General features: G+C 45.8%; 1 protein-coding gene across 3 annotated transcripts in view; it reads left to right on the plus strand.

Moving 5' to 3' along the window:
• Positions 1-517: 517 nt before the first annotated feature.
• amotl1 (angiomotin like 1) overlaps positions 518-14,677 on the plus strand; it is a 171,406-nt gene continuing 157,246 nt past the window's right edge. For 2 of the 3 annotated variants that reach the window (XM_038818152.1, XM_038818154.1), the window contains exon 1: positions 518-679. The gene's annotated coding sequence lies outside the window, so the exon portion shown is untranslated. Of the gene's footprint in view, positions 680-805; positions 824-14,677 lie in introns of those variants that run through there. The other variant, XM_038818153.1, reaches the window with a different exon arrangement.

Consider the following 14,677-nt stretch of genomic DNA (forward strand, 5'->3'; position numbering starts at 1 on the left):
AACAGATTTTGGAACTGAAAATGTATAATTATTTATTTGTAATTGCCAGTAAAGTGAAATGCTACAGCAGCCAATTAGAATAAATTGTGATGATGCCTCCACTGTGAACACAAATGAAAGAATGTGCATCCGCCCAGCTATCAGAAACATCCAACATGTTCAGACACATGTGAGTGAAGGGTGGTTTGGTGGTAGATAAAAGTATATGTAATTTCACGCCACACTCCAACATAATTATAAGGCAGTTTTTCAACTTAGATTTTTTTTTTGCTGACTATGATACTTAGGAAAAAATTAGTTTACATCAAATCACTGAAGAGGAAACTTCAGTGTTTTGGAGAAGCTTGAAACATGCTTTTTCTTGAAAGCATTTTTCAGAGTAAGTTTTAATCCCCACCCTTGTGCACCCATTAATCACTGAAAAGATGTAAGGATGTGTTTGGCAATCTAATCGGCTGTTGGAGACTGGATCAGTGTAAACATGCAGTAATGCTTTCAGCTCAAGGCAGGTTGAACCAACATACCTCAGACAGACACAAGTCCAGACATACCTCTGAAAGAGCTGCCCTCGGTTAACACATAATCAGTTACTCGAGCTACGAGTTATTGTTTGCTTCAAGTATTGGATTATACGGCAGATGAGTTTACTCAACCTTTATCATCAAAATCTCTTCACAAGGTAAGAAAACTAAAATGGGGTTTGCTCCTGAATGTAGCAACCAATTTTTCAATGTTCAATGATGGTTTTGTTTTTTGTTGTTCGATGATTTGAAGAAAAGAACCTTGTGAATGCTGCCCTCTGATAAGCACATCCCTTAATAAGGTTGGAGTTTTAAGATTATTTCTGTCAGGACATGGTGTTAATCAATAGACTGTTCTTAGGATCGGGTGTTAAATGGAATTGCAGTGTGCTATTGCTTAATGTTGTGCTGCATTATAAGTTGTGTTTATTTTTGTAACTTGGTTGCCTCCGGAAACATATATGAACAGTATATAATAAAGAAGTCTGTACTTCATTAATGCTGTGCATGAACATGTGGATAATCTTTCAGGAATAATTTAACAGAATCTGTTTAGATCTTGTTTGTCTAAGCCAGAATTCCGAGAGTCCCCATTCCTCATGTTACAGATTTGTAAGGTACATGTAATTGCCCAAAATATACCATTCTGTTCTACTTTGCTGTTGAGTATCATACTTAATAATTTACTGTTCTCTAATCGCTGTCTGTATTCCAGATCAGCCACTGTAAAAGTTCCATGTTGTATTTTGATTTTTTTATTCGAGTACGGCAATAAACTATGCAGTGCTGTCCCATGTAGGCCTGATCCTTACTAATATTTTGACAATACTTTTTCATAACTTTGTACCAATTTGATTTTGAAATGAACATTTTACTCAGACTCTACTAGTAACTGCGGCCTAATCGCCAGCCGATCGCATCGTAAATATTTAATTAACTATTTGCTAATAGCACTTATGCATAATTTGCTCAGTGCGAAAGTTGGGTTTAAGAAATTTTCATCTTGTTTATCGTTCCAAAACCACTTGATATGGTTCAACCAGAGAAGGGAAAAAAATCAGCCATCTCGCCTATCATTTATTGTCCTTACAGAAGGCTGCATGTGCATAAACATTGGTGAAAGGCAGGGTGAAAGTCTTAGAAGTGTTAGTGAGGGAACTGTCAATAGACTGGCAAGCCTTAGAAACCCTATAGTGCAGAAGGAGGCCATTCGGCCCATCCAGCCTACCCTACCCAACCCTACCTAGGCCCACTCCCCCTCCCCATCCCCGTAACCCCACCTAACCTTTGGACACTAAGGAACAATTTAGTATGGCCAGTCACCTAACCTGCACATCTTTGGACTGTGGAAGGAAGGAGGAAACCCACACTGACACGGGCGAATGTGTAAACTCCACACAGTCACCCAAGGTCGGAATCAAACGTGGCTCTCTGGTGCAGTGAGACAGCAGTGCTAACCACTGTGCCACCATGCTGCCCATCTCCTGCGATGTTATCAAAGTCAAACAGCCTTTCAAAACTCATGGGGCTGTATTCAATGCTCTCTTGAGGAGTCAGGGAGTCGGAAGGGATGGTGTGATTAAGTTCCGGCCAATCAATTTGTGTCCAAGTCTTGTCTGCGGGCACTGCATCACATCGTGGGCCTAGGTAGTGAGGTCAGGCCATGAACTGGAAGTAGGCTCCAGGTTTGTTTTAAAGGGCCACCGATACGAGAGGAGCATGCCCAGGGCCAGCAAAGTTAATTGGCAGACTGTTAATATTGAGGCAAAGCAGCACCGATTGCAGAGGATTAAGAAGGAGAGGATTTTTTAAGCAGATCATCCGTCATCATTCTGGTGACTCTTATGCCAACCGTGTCTCATGCCAGCCTCAGATAACAAAGGCGGAAATATCATCTTCTCATTCAGGTTACCCTCGCACCAGATCAGAGTGACCAACTCCCACGGCAGTGGCTGCCAAGAGCACTGGAGAAGCTGAAAGGCCTTATGGCCCAACGGTTTGATAATGACTCCCTGCATGTCCTCCTCCAGACTGTGATGAATGTTGGAATGTTCACATTCCACAGGATGGGAAGAAGAGATCTTCCCATCAGACCAATCAAGCCTGGATGGAGGTGGCAGAGAAGGTCAGCAGCCATGGGGTCATTCAGAGGACCTGGCTGCAGTGTCATAAGAGGCTGAACAGCATTCTCCGTTTTGCAGGGGTGAGGGCAAACCTTATTCCTGATGGGAAGCACAGGAGGACAGTGGTTAGCACTGTTGCTTCACAGCGCCAGGGTCCCAGGTTCGATTCCCGGCTTGGGTCACTGTCTGTGCGGGGTCTGCATGTGGGTTTCCTCCGAGTGCTCCGATTTTCTCCCACAAGTCCCGAAAGACGTTCTGTTTGGTCATTTGGACATTCTGAATTTCCCCTCCGTGTACCCAAATAGGTGCCGTAATGTGGCGACTAGGGGCTTTTCACAGTAACTTGTTGCAGTGTTAATGTAAGCCTATTTGTGACAATAATAAAGATTATTATTATTATTATTTGGGTTCACAACTTTGGGAAGGTGGGTGGGTGGGGAATGGGCAGTGGGAAATGGGCAGTGGGAAATGGATGCATGATTGGGCAGTGACTAGAATGCATAATAAAGGAGCTTAGTAGTGGTAGAAGGAGGAATGTTTTTGTCTAATCTGTAGAATGGAAGGATCTCACCTTGTATCATAGTTTACCTGGCCAGAGTGTATCTGATAGGGGTGATCTCTTACTCATCCTCACAATCCTAAAATGTGCAGGTTAGGTGGATTTGCCATGCTCAAGTACCCCAGTGGGGGAGTGAGCCTAGGTAGGGTGCCCTTTCAGAGGGTCAATGCAGACTTGATAGGACAAATAGCCTCCTTCTGCACTGTAGGGATTCTATGGGATGAAAGGTAGATATTTATTTCTTCTCCAATGGGTCAGTCATCGGCCTCAGCAGCCACCATTCCCGTTGGGACCGGCGTTGAACTTTAGGAAGAGGAAGGGACCTCTGAGGGTGCATCTCCCCATCCTTGCTCCAAAACTAGCACCATTTCAGATACTCATACTTTGGGGAGTTTGTGTGCGTTGGCTGATTAGGAAGCACAAACAGGTCTGAGCACATCACAATCTCTGGATATGCTGTTGGAGCCTGTCATAGTCTGGGCATCTGACACTCGGAGGAGTGGGTGGAGGCCAGTTCGAGGCAGAATGCCTGGTGATGAACCTTGGGAATTGACAGTAAGATGCCAATGCAGTGGGGGAACAAGGCACCTGGAGTCTGACCAAGTTGCCAACATCTCAGGAAAGCATGCAGAGCAAGGTGGACCTCAGGATGGCGGATGAATAGTAGCTGTCTGCATTATGGATTTTGTCTTTGGTGATAGTGCTATGTCTCCTCTGTACCCCCTGCCAGTGACACTGGTGCATCAGGGTGCAATGGTGACAAGTAGGCGCCTCACACTATGCAGAGATTCCTCACAACATTGGGGCCAACATGGCCTCAAGTGGCCAGAGAGCACCTACCAAGTTCATCCTAAGCAAAGGGGAATTAAGGCTGCCAGGCTGCCTCCAATGCAGCATCCAGGTGCCGGTTTGACTCTTGTCTGTATTCAGGATCCATTTACGATTCATCACATCAGGAATGTGGACCATTTAGCTTCATCTTCTGCCAGGGCCGCCCAACACTGGAGCAGCAGATTGTGAAGTATGCAGCATACTACAACAAGAAGGTGGTTCAAGAAGGTAGCTAACTAGCACCTTCTCAAGGACAATTAAGGATAGGCAATAAATGCTGGCCTAGCCAGCAAAGCCCATATCCTGTGAAAGAAAACATTTAAGAAAATAAGGGAGGCCCAAGACTATGCATTTTACAGTGCTCTACCAGTTCATTCCAAGCCTTTTGATAGCCCTGGTGAATGCATGGCTCTCGTTATAACAATGTTGACCCTCTGTTCATGAATTCCTTCCTGGGATCATGAGCCATAACTTCAGTGGGCAGCTATTAGCACCAAGCACCCAGCCCTCCAATTGTGCTGGGGAGAAAAGCTGTGTCACCTGGGCTTTGTGACAACTCCCATGCCCAGAACTGCATGTTTCTTTGGCAATAGTCACAGACAAGACCTTTCATTCAGGGATTGAAACCTTTGCTGTTTTGATTGTCCCTGGCTGGCCGGCAGGAGCCTTAATGAACACATGTGTGCTGTCTATCACTTCCTGAACCTTGGGGAATCCCACTATGCGGCCAAACCCACTGGCTCCCTCTGCCTGATGGACCTCTTCCGTGGTGTGAGTAATGAAGCTGCCCACTCTTCTGAGAAGTGCATCTACCACCACCCTGATGCAATGATGTGCCACAGCCTGAGAAATACTTCCAATATCTCCAGCTGATGCCTGGAGAAGCCCGAAGCATAAAAGTTACCTTCGGAACGATAGGCATTTAATGTACAACTATGCAATTTGAATCATCTCCACAGCCATCATCTCCGAGAGAGACACAATTATCAAAAGCCTCATGTGCCTGGTCAGCAGGACACAGTTAACTCTGGTCAGCTATCCTCCTCTCCTTCCTTCTCCTGTTCCCCTCCTTACTGGAAGAACATTCTCCAGAGTGCACAATTCCCTTGGGGATAGAGATGTCTGAAATCCTAGTTGGAGCTTTTCCTTTTAAAGATCCTCCTTGGCTCCAGATTCACTGACCTCTCACTCCCCTCTATCAGCTCCTTTTAAACTGATAGACCTCACAAAGATGTCCAAAGATCAACAGGTTAACACTCTCATCTCTAGGTGCAGACTCAGATACTACATCCACCCTCTTTGAATTGCTGCATTTCCGGGTCTTTTCTATCACCCTTGTCCTGCCCATGAATAGCTGCCAAAAACTATTATCCCCATTGACCCGTTTGTGCTACATAAAATAGAATGAGCAACATAAAATGGCAGTTAATTGCATGCTTCAATCAAAGGTTCATTGCTCATTTTATGAAGGCAGACAGGCTTCTGTCTTTGGGCCTCACTTGTCTTCTGTAGTAGCAGAGACTGGCCTCATGGTGGCCAATTTTAAGGAGAGACATCCGCCCAAATTGCCTGCATAAAATCCAGCCCATGCCCTTGATATATGAAAGGCCAAGTCTCCTTTGAGATAAAATAGCAGGAGTTGCTCAAATTCATATTGGAAGGAATAGTAATTCCCTATTTACCCAATTCCCCCATAGCAAAGTTACCTGGTTTGAAACTATATCCCATGATGTGCACCTCCAAGAAAGGAAGAGTTAATAGACGAGAAGTGAATGAAGGAATAGTGCCAGCAACAAATTTAAAATCCTATTGTAAAGACCTGACTTAAAGTATAGTATAGTTTAAAGAACCCTTCGTAAAATTATTTGAAAAATGTTCCGCTTTCTCACAAAGTATTTCACCTGCAGAATCAGTGAATCAACTAGATTTGATTAAATGGGCTACAAATGTGAGATGGAATTCAGTATCAGGACGTCTGAAGTATGTATTTGGCAAAAAAAAAACGCAGCCTAGCATTATGATTGGGAATTCTGTACACTCAATAACTTGGAAGACAAGAGAGACTTGGGGTTATGGGTTCACATGACATTTAAGACTTGACAAAAGAAACAAGCAACATTTTAATATTTAATCATAGGAAGTATAAAAGTCAAAAGGCAATATTGAGCAATAAAACCTTAAGAAATCAGAGTTGTGTGCGCAGTGTGAGACTACAGGAAGGATATGAGGACTAAATAAGTTGATTCCTCCCATTTTTGGCGCGAGGTTTGTGATTAATGATCTGCCGTTGCCCAGTTCCAATGAAACAGAAAGCACGCGTGCTTTGTGCTCCTTCCTCATTTGCATGATTTCAGCCGAGCACGGTCGCATTGCTGGTTTGGTGAACGCGCGCGAAACAAATAGGCAGCTGCATATGCAGCCAGCACATGTTTTAGCTAGCCTGAACTCTTAAAGGGAACTGCACTCATTACAAGGAAACTGGTGCTGACTGCCTGAACTGCAATTGGCAGGAAGTAGAAGCTGAATAAATGGAACCCCGGGCAAACAAGAGGGCTCCAGGTTTCAAGGATGCAGTGAAGGAGGGTGTGGCAATTGACAGGAAGAGAGAAGCCATGTTGTCACTGGCCCTTGAGGAATGCCCTCCAAAAGCAATGGGAGCAGATGTGAAGGGAAGTCAACTCCTGGGACTGGAATTAATGGAGAGCTTTGTTCACTGCTTGTCCCCCACTTGACTAAAATGTCAGGCAGGAGCCCACCCACAACCCTGACACCTGCTCCGCAGTAATATAACACTGAGAATTGCTATAAGGTGAAACCTCCACCCCTATTTCAGTAAGAGGTCAGGCCTTAGAGAGCTGTTGGGCAATCAGATGGCTGGTATCTGTTGGTCCCAGCACCGCCACCCAAAGCAGTGGCCAATACTGTATAGGCAGTCCCCAATTCTGAGGAGCCCAGGTAAATCCAGGGTTGGTGGTCTCGACGAGGGGTGGGCAAAGGGAGTTGGGACTCTGTTTAAAGACCAGAGGGCAGGTCTAAAAGAGGATAAAACTTTTGGGGTGGCTCTGATTGGTCGAAGGGCCCCACAAAGGAGTGCTCATTTCCCCCTTTCCTGACACCAGCCCACGCAGCCAAATCTGCCGGGCTTCCCTCAAGTCTTGGGCCTTCCCCTGGTGTGCGTAAAATACTGTTGAAGGTGGATGACACCCTTAAGAGGATATTGATTAGTTATTTTAGGGCCCCAGTAGGCCCAAGAGCAGGTGGGGCACCCTACACATCCATCACCACCCCATAAACTGTCAGACAGGTCAAGAACAGGTGGGTAGGTGGTGAGAAGACCCACCCAATGGATTTTAAGTACCTCCCCCTCCCCACCCATCTTCAATAAATGTCATAGCTTCAAAGAAAATAAGCAAGTCCTGTGCAAGGGAGCATAGTGATGACAAATGGGAAGGCCACACCATCAGGTTCCACCAGGACATGGGAGCAGAGCTGGTGAAGAAGAGGGCTGCATTCAACAAAGCCAAGGCCGCCCTCTACAAAAGTGGAGTCTGGTTTGGGATGGTGTATCCGGCGTGTGGCTAAGAGTGACGTTCGAGGGAAAGGACTATTATTTTGATACACTGGGAGAGGCAGACTCCTTTGTAAAGAAACTTTGGGTGCAGTATGATTGATTTTTTTTTGGATATTGGGGATGGACGTGTTAAATTGCTGACATCCATGTTCATGATTCCATTTTCCTGATCTTGGTGGCATTGAATTTGTTTACAGTTTGAGCTTAGGTTTGGAGTTTAGTTTTATGCGGGGTTCTAGTCTAATTGTTATGTAAATATCTAGCTCCCTGTTGAGGTACAATGTTTTAAGGGGTTTTTATATTTTGATTTTTTTTCTTCGCTCTAGGTGGGAGTTGTCCTGCGAGCCGAAGATATAACTAATGGCAGCAGTGTTGAGGGATTGACTGCAGCTCATTATAGTAGTTCTGTTTTAGTAATGAGCTTAGTGTTCTTGTTTTGTTTAGGTTTATTAGAAGTAGGTTTTAGTTGTTTATGTTCGCCTTGTTGTTATCTGCATGCATATTTGGATGTGGCAGTGTCGGAGGACAAGGGGGGAGGGGATGGGGGTAGTTTGCTGACTTGACTGTGATTTTCCTTTTTTTTTGTCTTGTGAGTGGGTTTGGTGGCCATCTTGGGTGGGCCTTCTGTCGGATAATTCCTCTTGGTGGAAATGGCTGACTCCGGATTGAGGGGGAAGTGGGAAGCCCCTGAATTATTTGGTCAGCTAGAATGTCAGGGGGTTGAATGGCCCAGTGATGAGGTTGAGGGTATATGCTCACCTTAAGAGTTTAAATTCCGACGTGGTGTTTTTGTAAGAGACTCACCTGTGGGTCAGAGACCAGACAAGGTTGAGGAAGGGGTGGGGGAAATTTGGGCATTGATAGTAGGGCCTGGGGTGCAGCAATATTAATTCATAAAGGATTCAGTTTTCTGCCACTAAGATCTTGGTTGACTCCCAATGGCAGACATGTTATTGTCTGTGGCTCTTTGATGGGCACCTCTGTGATTCTGGTTAACATCTGTGCTCCAATCTGGGTCACTATGGAATTTATTAATAATCTGCTGGCCTTCCTCCCCGATTTGGATTTGCATCTGCTTATTTTGGGTGGGGACTTAAATTGTGTTCTGATCCTTAGTCTGGATCGGTTGAAGTCCACTGACTCCATCCGGGGTGGCCAGAGCTTTGTTATCTTTCATAGAACAGGTGCGGGAGGAGTAGATCTTTTTTTTCACCCAGGCGACAAAGATTTTTCTTTTTTCTCCCATGTGCACCAGTTTACTCGCGTATCAGGAGGAGAGGTCTCTCCTCCCTTTGGTAGCGGTGGTGGGTTACTCGGCGATTGTGATTTCAGACCATGCTCCACATTTTGTCGATCTGGCATTAGAGTCAGGCCCCTCCCAATGTCCACCATGGAGTTTGGATACGGCATTCTTGGCGGACAGGAGATTTTGTGAAGACATGTCTGCCGTCATTGGGGAATATATGAAATTTAATAAAGCTGAGTCTATCTCACCTTCTACACTGTGGTTATCGGGGTGAGGGGGAGGGGGGGATCCTTTCCTACAAAGTGCACATGGTGCAGACAGCGAGGGTGGAGCAGCAGAGGCTAGTGGAGTCTTCTTGAGGTGGACGACCAGTACTCACTTGCTACTACCCCGGAGTGGTAGGAAAGATCTGCAGACACAATTTGAGCTATTGTCAACAGACCGAGCAGTGGGCCAGCAGCGACGCTCGAGGAGTATGTTTTATGAATACGGGAAGAAAGCCAGTCGCCTCTTAGCTCACCAGCTGAAGCAACAAACAGCATCCCAGGAGATCATACAGGTACATATCTCGAACAGCAGTCTGATTTCTGTCCCTCCTCAGATCAATGTAGCTTTTAAATCATTCTATCGGGGTCTCCATAGATCAGAGCCTCCAGCTGAAGGTTTGGTCATGACTGATTTTCTTGGACAGTTTATCCATCCCAGCTGTGGAGGGGGAGAGGAGTGAGGAGTTGGAATCCCTGTTGGAACAGAGGAAATTATGAAATGCATTGGGTTGATGTACATCGCCTATTAAAGGTTGTCCTTCTCCTCTCATCGATGCTCGAATAGGAGGTGATTGGTTCCCTTGATGTCGAAAAGGCGTTTGATAGATGGAATGGGAATATCTGTTTGGGATTCATGGGAGGTTTGGATTTGGACAGAAGCACGAGGCAGGCATGTCCATTGTTTCCAGTCCTGTTTGCTTTGGCAATAGAACTGCCCCTGATAGAACTGAGTTAAATGGAGAGGAAGGTTAGACTGCCTCTGACAGCATGGTGTGTGCCGTTTTCTGAGTTTGAGGCTTCTGTACTATTGGTATCAGTGTCCTTACAGACTCAATTTTGTGGCTTTAGGGTTTAAACAATCCAACTTTATATTGATAAGAGCAAATTACTGTGGACGCTGGAACCTGAAACAAAAACAGAAAATGCTGGATAATCTCAGCATATCTGATAGCATCTCCTGAGAGAACGGAGCTAATGTTTTGTATCTGCTTACCCTTTGTCAAAACTGGAGAGAGCTGGAATGAGGGTCAGATTTATACTGTAGTGGCGGGGGTGGGGGGGGGGGGGGGGGGGGGGGGGGGGGGGGGAGCAGTAGGGCAGTGGGGCCAGCGATAGGTGGATATTGGCAAAGATGTCGTGGATGTAAAGACAAAGGGAATGTAAATGGGGTGGTATAACTAAGAAGGGTGCTGATAGTGGCACATTAAGAGATCTGAATGTGTTAATGGCAGCGTTTCAAAGGACAACTTGGAACAGGGAACAGATGACCCTAGTGGGAGACAATGGTGAGGAAAAAATGGATCGATGGAAGAAATTAAAATAAATTAATGGAAATAAACATGGAGTGAGGTGGAGGAGAGAGTTCACAATCTGAAATTGTTGAACTCAATGTTAAGTCTAGAAGGCCTAATCGGAAGATGAGGTGCTGTTCCTCCAGTTTGTGTTGGGCTTCACTGGAACATTGCAGCAGGCCAAGGATGGACATATGGACATAAGAGTTGAATATGGGCGGCACAGTAGCACAGTGGTTAGCACTGTCGCATTACAGCACCGAGGTCCCAGGTTCGATTCCCGCTTGAGTCACTGTCTGTGTGGAGTCTGCACGTTCTTCCCGTGTCTGCGTGGGCTTCTTCCGGGTGTTCCGGTTTTGTCCCACAAGTCCCGAAAGATGTGCTTGTTAGGTGAATTGGACATTCTGTATTCTCCCTCTGTGTTCCCAAACAGGCACCGGAATGTGGTCACTAAGGAATTTTCACAGTAACTTCATTACAGTGTTAATATAAGCCTGCTTGTGACAATAATAAAGATTATTATTAAGTGGCAAGCGACAGGAAGGTCTGGTTCCTGCTCATGGTCGGACCGAAGGTGTTCAGCAAACTGGTCACTCAGTTTGCGTTTAGTCTCTGCAATGTAGAATAGACCGCATTGGGAGCAGCGAATGCAATAAACCAGATTGAAGGAAGTGCACGTGAAGTGGTGCCTGATCTGAAAAGAGTGTTTCGGCCCATGGATGGTATGCAGGGAGGAAGTAAAGAAGCAGGTTTGGTGGTGGCATCATGCTGGTGTTGGCGGAACTGGTGGAGGATGATCCTTTGAATGCGGAGACTGGTAGGGTGAACAGTGAGGACAATAGGGACCCTATCCTGGTTCAGGGAGGGAGGGGAAGGGGTGAAAGCAGAGGTGTGGGAGATGGGTCGGACACAGTTGAGAGCCCTGTCAACTATAGAGGGTGGGAAACCACGATTATCAAAGAATGAAAACATGTCAACAGCATGGTTTTAGAAAGTGGCATCATCGAAACAGATGCGATGGAGGCAAAGGAACTGGGAGAATGGGATGGAATCATTACAGGATGTGGGGTGTGAAGAGGTGTAGTTAAGGTAGCTGTGGGAGTTGGTGGGCTTGCAATGGATACTCGTGGACAATCTATCCCCAGAAATGGAGATAGAGAGGTCAAGGAAGGGAAGGGAAATGTTGGAGATGGGCAATGTGAAGGCAGAAATTGGAAGCAAAATTGATCATTTTTTCCAGGTCCAGACAAGAACATGAAGCGGCATTGGAACAGTCGGCGATGTACTGATAAAAGAGTTATGGGAGGGGGCCAGAGTAGGACCAGAACATGGAATGGTCCACACACCCTATAATGAGACAGGCAAAACAGGGACTCATGCGAGTACCCATAGCCATGGCTTCGGCGACAAGTTAAAGGAGAAATTGTTCAGTAAGAGGGCAAGTTTAACCATACAGAAGAGAGTTGTGGTGGATGGGGATTGTTCGGGTGTCTGTTCGAGGAAGAAGCAGACAGACAACAGACAATCCTGGTGGGGAATGAAGGTACAGGGAAATTGGACATCCATGGTAAAAAGGAGTCGGTTAGAACCGGGGAACTGGAAGTAGTTGACATGACTTGGGAATCCGAGGAATCACGAATGTAAGGTGAGAAGGGATTGGACAAGAGGATTGAGTCAAGATAGGAAGAAATTGGTTTGGTGGGGCAGGAACAGGTTGACACGATGGGCCTGCCGGGACAGTCCTCTTTGTGGATTTTGGAGAGGAGGTAGAAATGGGCTGTCCGGGATTGGGAGACTATGAGATTGGAAGCTGTGGAGGGAAAATCTCCAGAGGAGATGAGGTCAGTGATAGTCCTGGAAACAATGGCTTGATGCTTGGTGGTAGGCTCATGGTCCGGGGGAGGTAGCTGGAAATGTCTGAGACTTGGTGTCAGCCCCTGCGAGGTACAGGTCAGTACGCTAGACAACAACAGCCCCACCCTTGCCAGCGGGTTTGATGACTAAGTCAGGGTTGAAGATGACAGAGCGGAATGCCGCAAGTTCAGAAGGAGATGGGTTAGAGTGGGTGAGAGGAGCAGAGAAATTGAGACTGTTGATGTCACGCCACAGTTCTCAATGAAAAGATCTGTTATGAAGAAATGCATCTACAAAGAACAGCTTGAAAACTTTGTTCTTTCTTAATTAGAAAACGGCAGGTGATGAGGCAATGTGATAAAAGTGTTTAGAATTATGAAAGGATGAGAGAAGGTAAATAAAAGCACACTACCTCCAGTAGTTTGGAGGCAGGGTAAGGGGGTGGGGGGAGAGGAGATGGGGGGTGGTGGTGAGTGGGTGTATAAGATATGGTAATAGATTTTAGCAATTGACACAAAATGACATTTGCAGGTGTGGTGAACAGTTTGTCGAACCCATCAACACAGCATGAAAAGAAATAAAGAAAGTAAATAAAATCCTACTGGGGAACAGAACAAAGGTCGTGATGATCAGTGCGAATTGACACACATACTCCAACCCCATTAATGATCAGATAACCCCATGGTCACCAATCGGACTTTAAACCCCACAACCAGTTCCAGTGGAGAGGACCGCTGTGGGCTGGGGAACTGACCATACCACAGTTGAATTTCACCCAAACGTTTTCTTTATGTATTTATGAGAACTTCTACTGTTTGCTTTGATATGTATTTTTTAAAAATTCCCTTCTTGCATCTCTTAATGCTTTCTTTGTATGCTTTGTTGCTTTAATAGCTCTGCCACTCCACGAGATTAACACTCTTCTCTGTAGTAGTGTAACTCTTTTTACTATCTCTTATCCCATTTGTTAACAATAGTTCCTTTTTTTAAAAAACATTTTCATTAGGCAGATTTTCACCACTTTCACAACACAAAAACAACTCCAAACAAACAAACCCCCTCCTCCCAAACCTCTCGCCTCCCCCTGCAACAATCAAAAGTAACCAGCTCGCAAAAGTGCATGATGAACAGACGCCACCAATTGTTGAACCCCTCCTTCACCTCCCCTCAGCTCCAATCTCACCTTTTCCAGGGTCAAAAACTCCAGCTGGTCCCCCCGCCTCGCCAAGGTACAGGGTGGAGAGATTGACCTCCACCCCAACAAGACCTGCCTACGAGCGATCAGCAAGGCGAAGGCTAAAATATCTGCCCCAGCGCCCCCCTGAAACTCGGACCAGTCTGAAACCTCGAATATGGCTTCTTGGAGACTGGGCTCCACACCCACATGCAAAACCCCCGAGATTGTACCGAACACCGTCGTCCAAAACCTTTCCAGTTTCAGGAACAACCAAAACATATAAACATTGCCCCTCCCACATTTCTCACAGACATTCTCCACCCCTTCGAACAGCTGGTGTGAGGTATGCGCTGTACACTATCTTCAGCTCTATCAGCCCAACTTCAGACATGAAGTTGAAGCATTCACCCACCTTCCACAGCACCTCACACCACAATCTCTCATCCAGCGCCACCCCCAACTTTTCCTCCCACTTCACATTAATCCCCTCTATGGACACCCTATCCTCTTTCAGGATTCTCCCATAGATCGCCAAGACGAATGAAGGATATGTTCCTGGGGGGGGTGGTTCGAGCTTAAAGGAGCTGGGAGATTGTAATAATAACAATAATCTTTATTGTTTATCTGTATTAGTGTCACAAGTACGCTTACATTAACACTGCAATTAAGTTTTTCATTTTTCATTTCAAGTTACTGTGAAAAAAGTGTGGGTTGGTGCAGGGGGAAGGGTTTAGGTACATGCAGGTGCGGGACTTTGCAAGGAAGGTTTTCCCGACCATCCTCGATAGCTCCGACCTCAACATTGCTGACAGAGGACGATTGTCCCAACTCGACAAATCACCCTTCACCCTCCCCAGCAAGCTAGTGAAATAAAACTTCTGGGCCCTGCCCAATCCCGGGCCATCTACACAACTAAATACCTAAAGAGGGATGCCGCCAAGCAACCTCCAGTGCCACCAAAAAATAATCCCACTCTACCCAATCAAACGCCTTATCTGCATCCAGTGCCATCACCACCCCGGTCTCCCTTCCCTCCGCCAGAGAAAGGCCCACATTCAGCAACCTCCTCACGTTCAAGAACAACTCCTTCCCTTCATGAAACCTGTCTAGTCCTCCCCAATCAACTTCAGGAGACACACTTCCAATCTTTTTTTTTATAAATGTTTTTATTCAGTTTTCATATTTTATATTGAACAAATTGCAAATTGTTAGGAGAGAGAAAAAAAAACAAAAAAAA

This window comes from Scyliorhinus canicula, chromosome 14, assembly GCF_902713615.1.
Source record: "Scyliorhinus canicula chromosome 14, sScyCan1.1, whole genome shotgun sequence".
Lineage (NCBI taxonomy): Eukaryota > Metazoa > Chordata > Chondrichthyes > Carcharhiniformes > Scyliorhinidae > Scyliorhinus > Scyliorhinus canicula.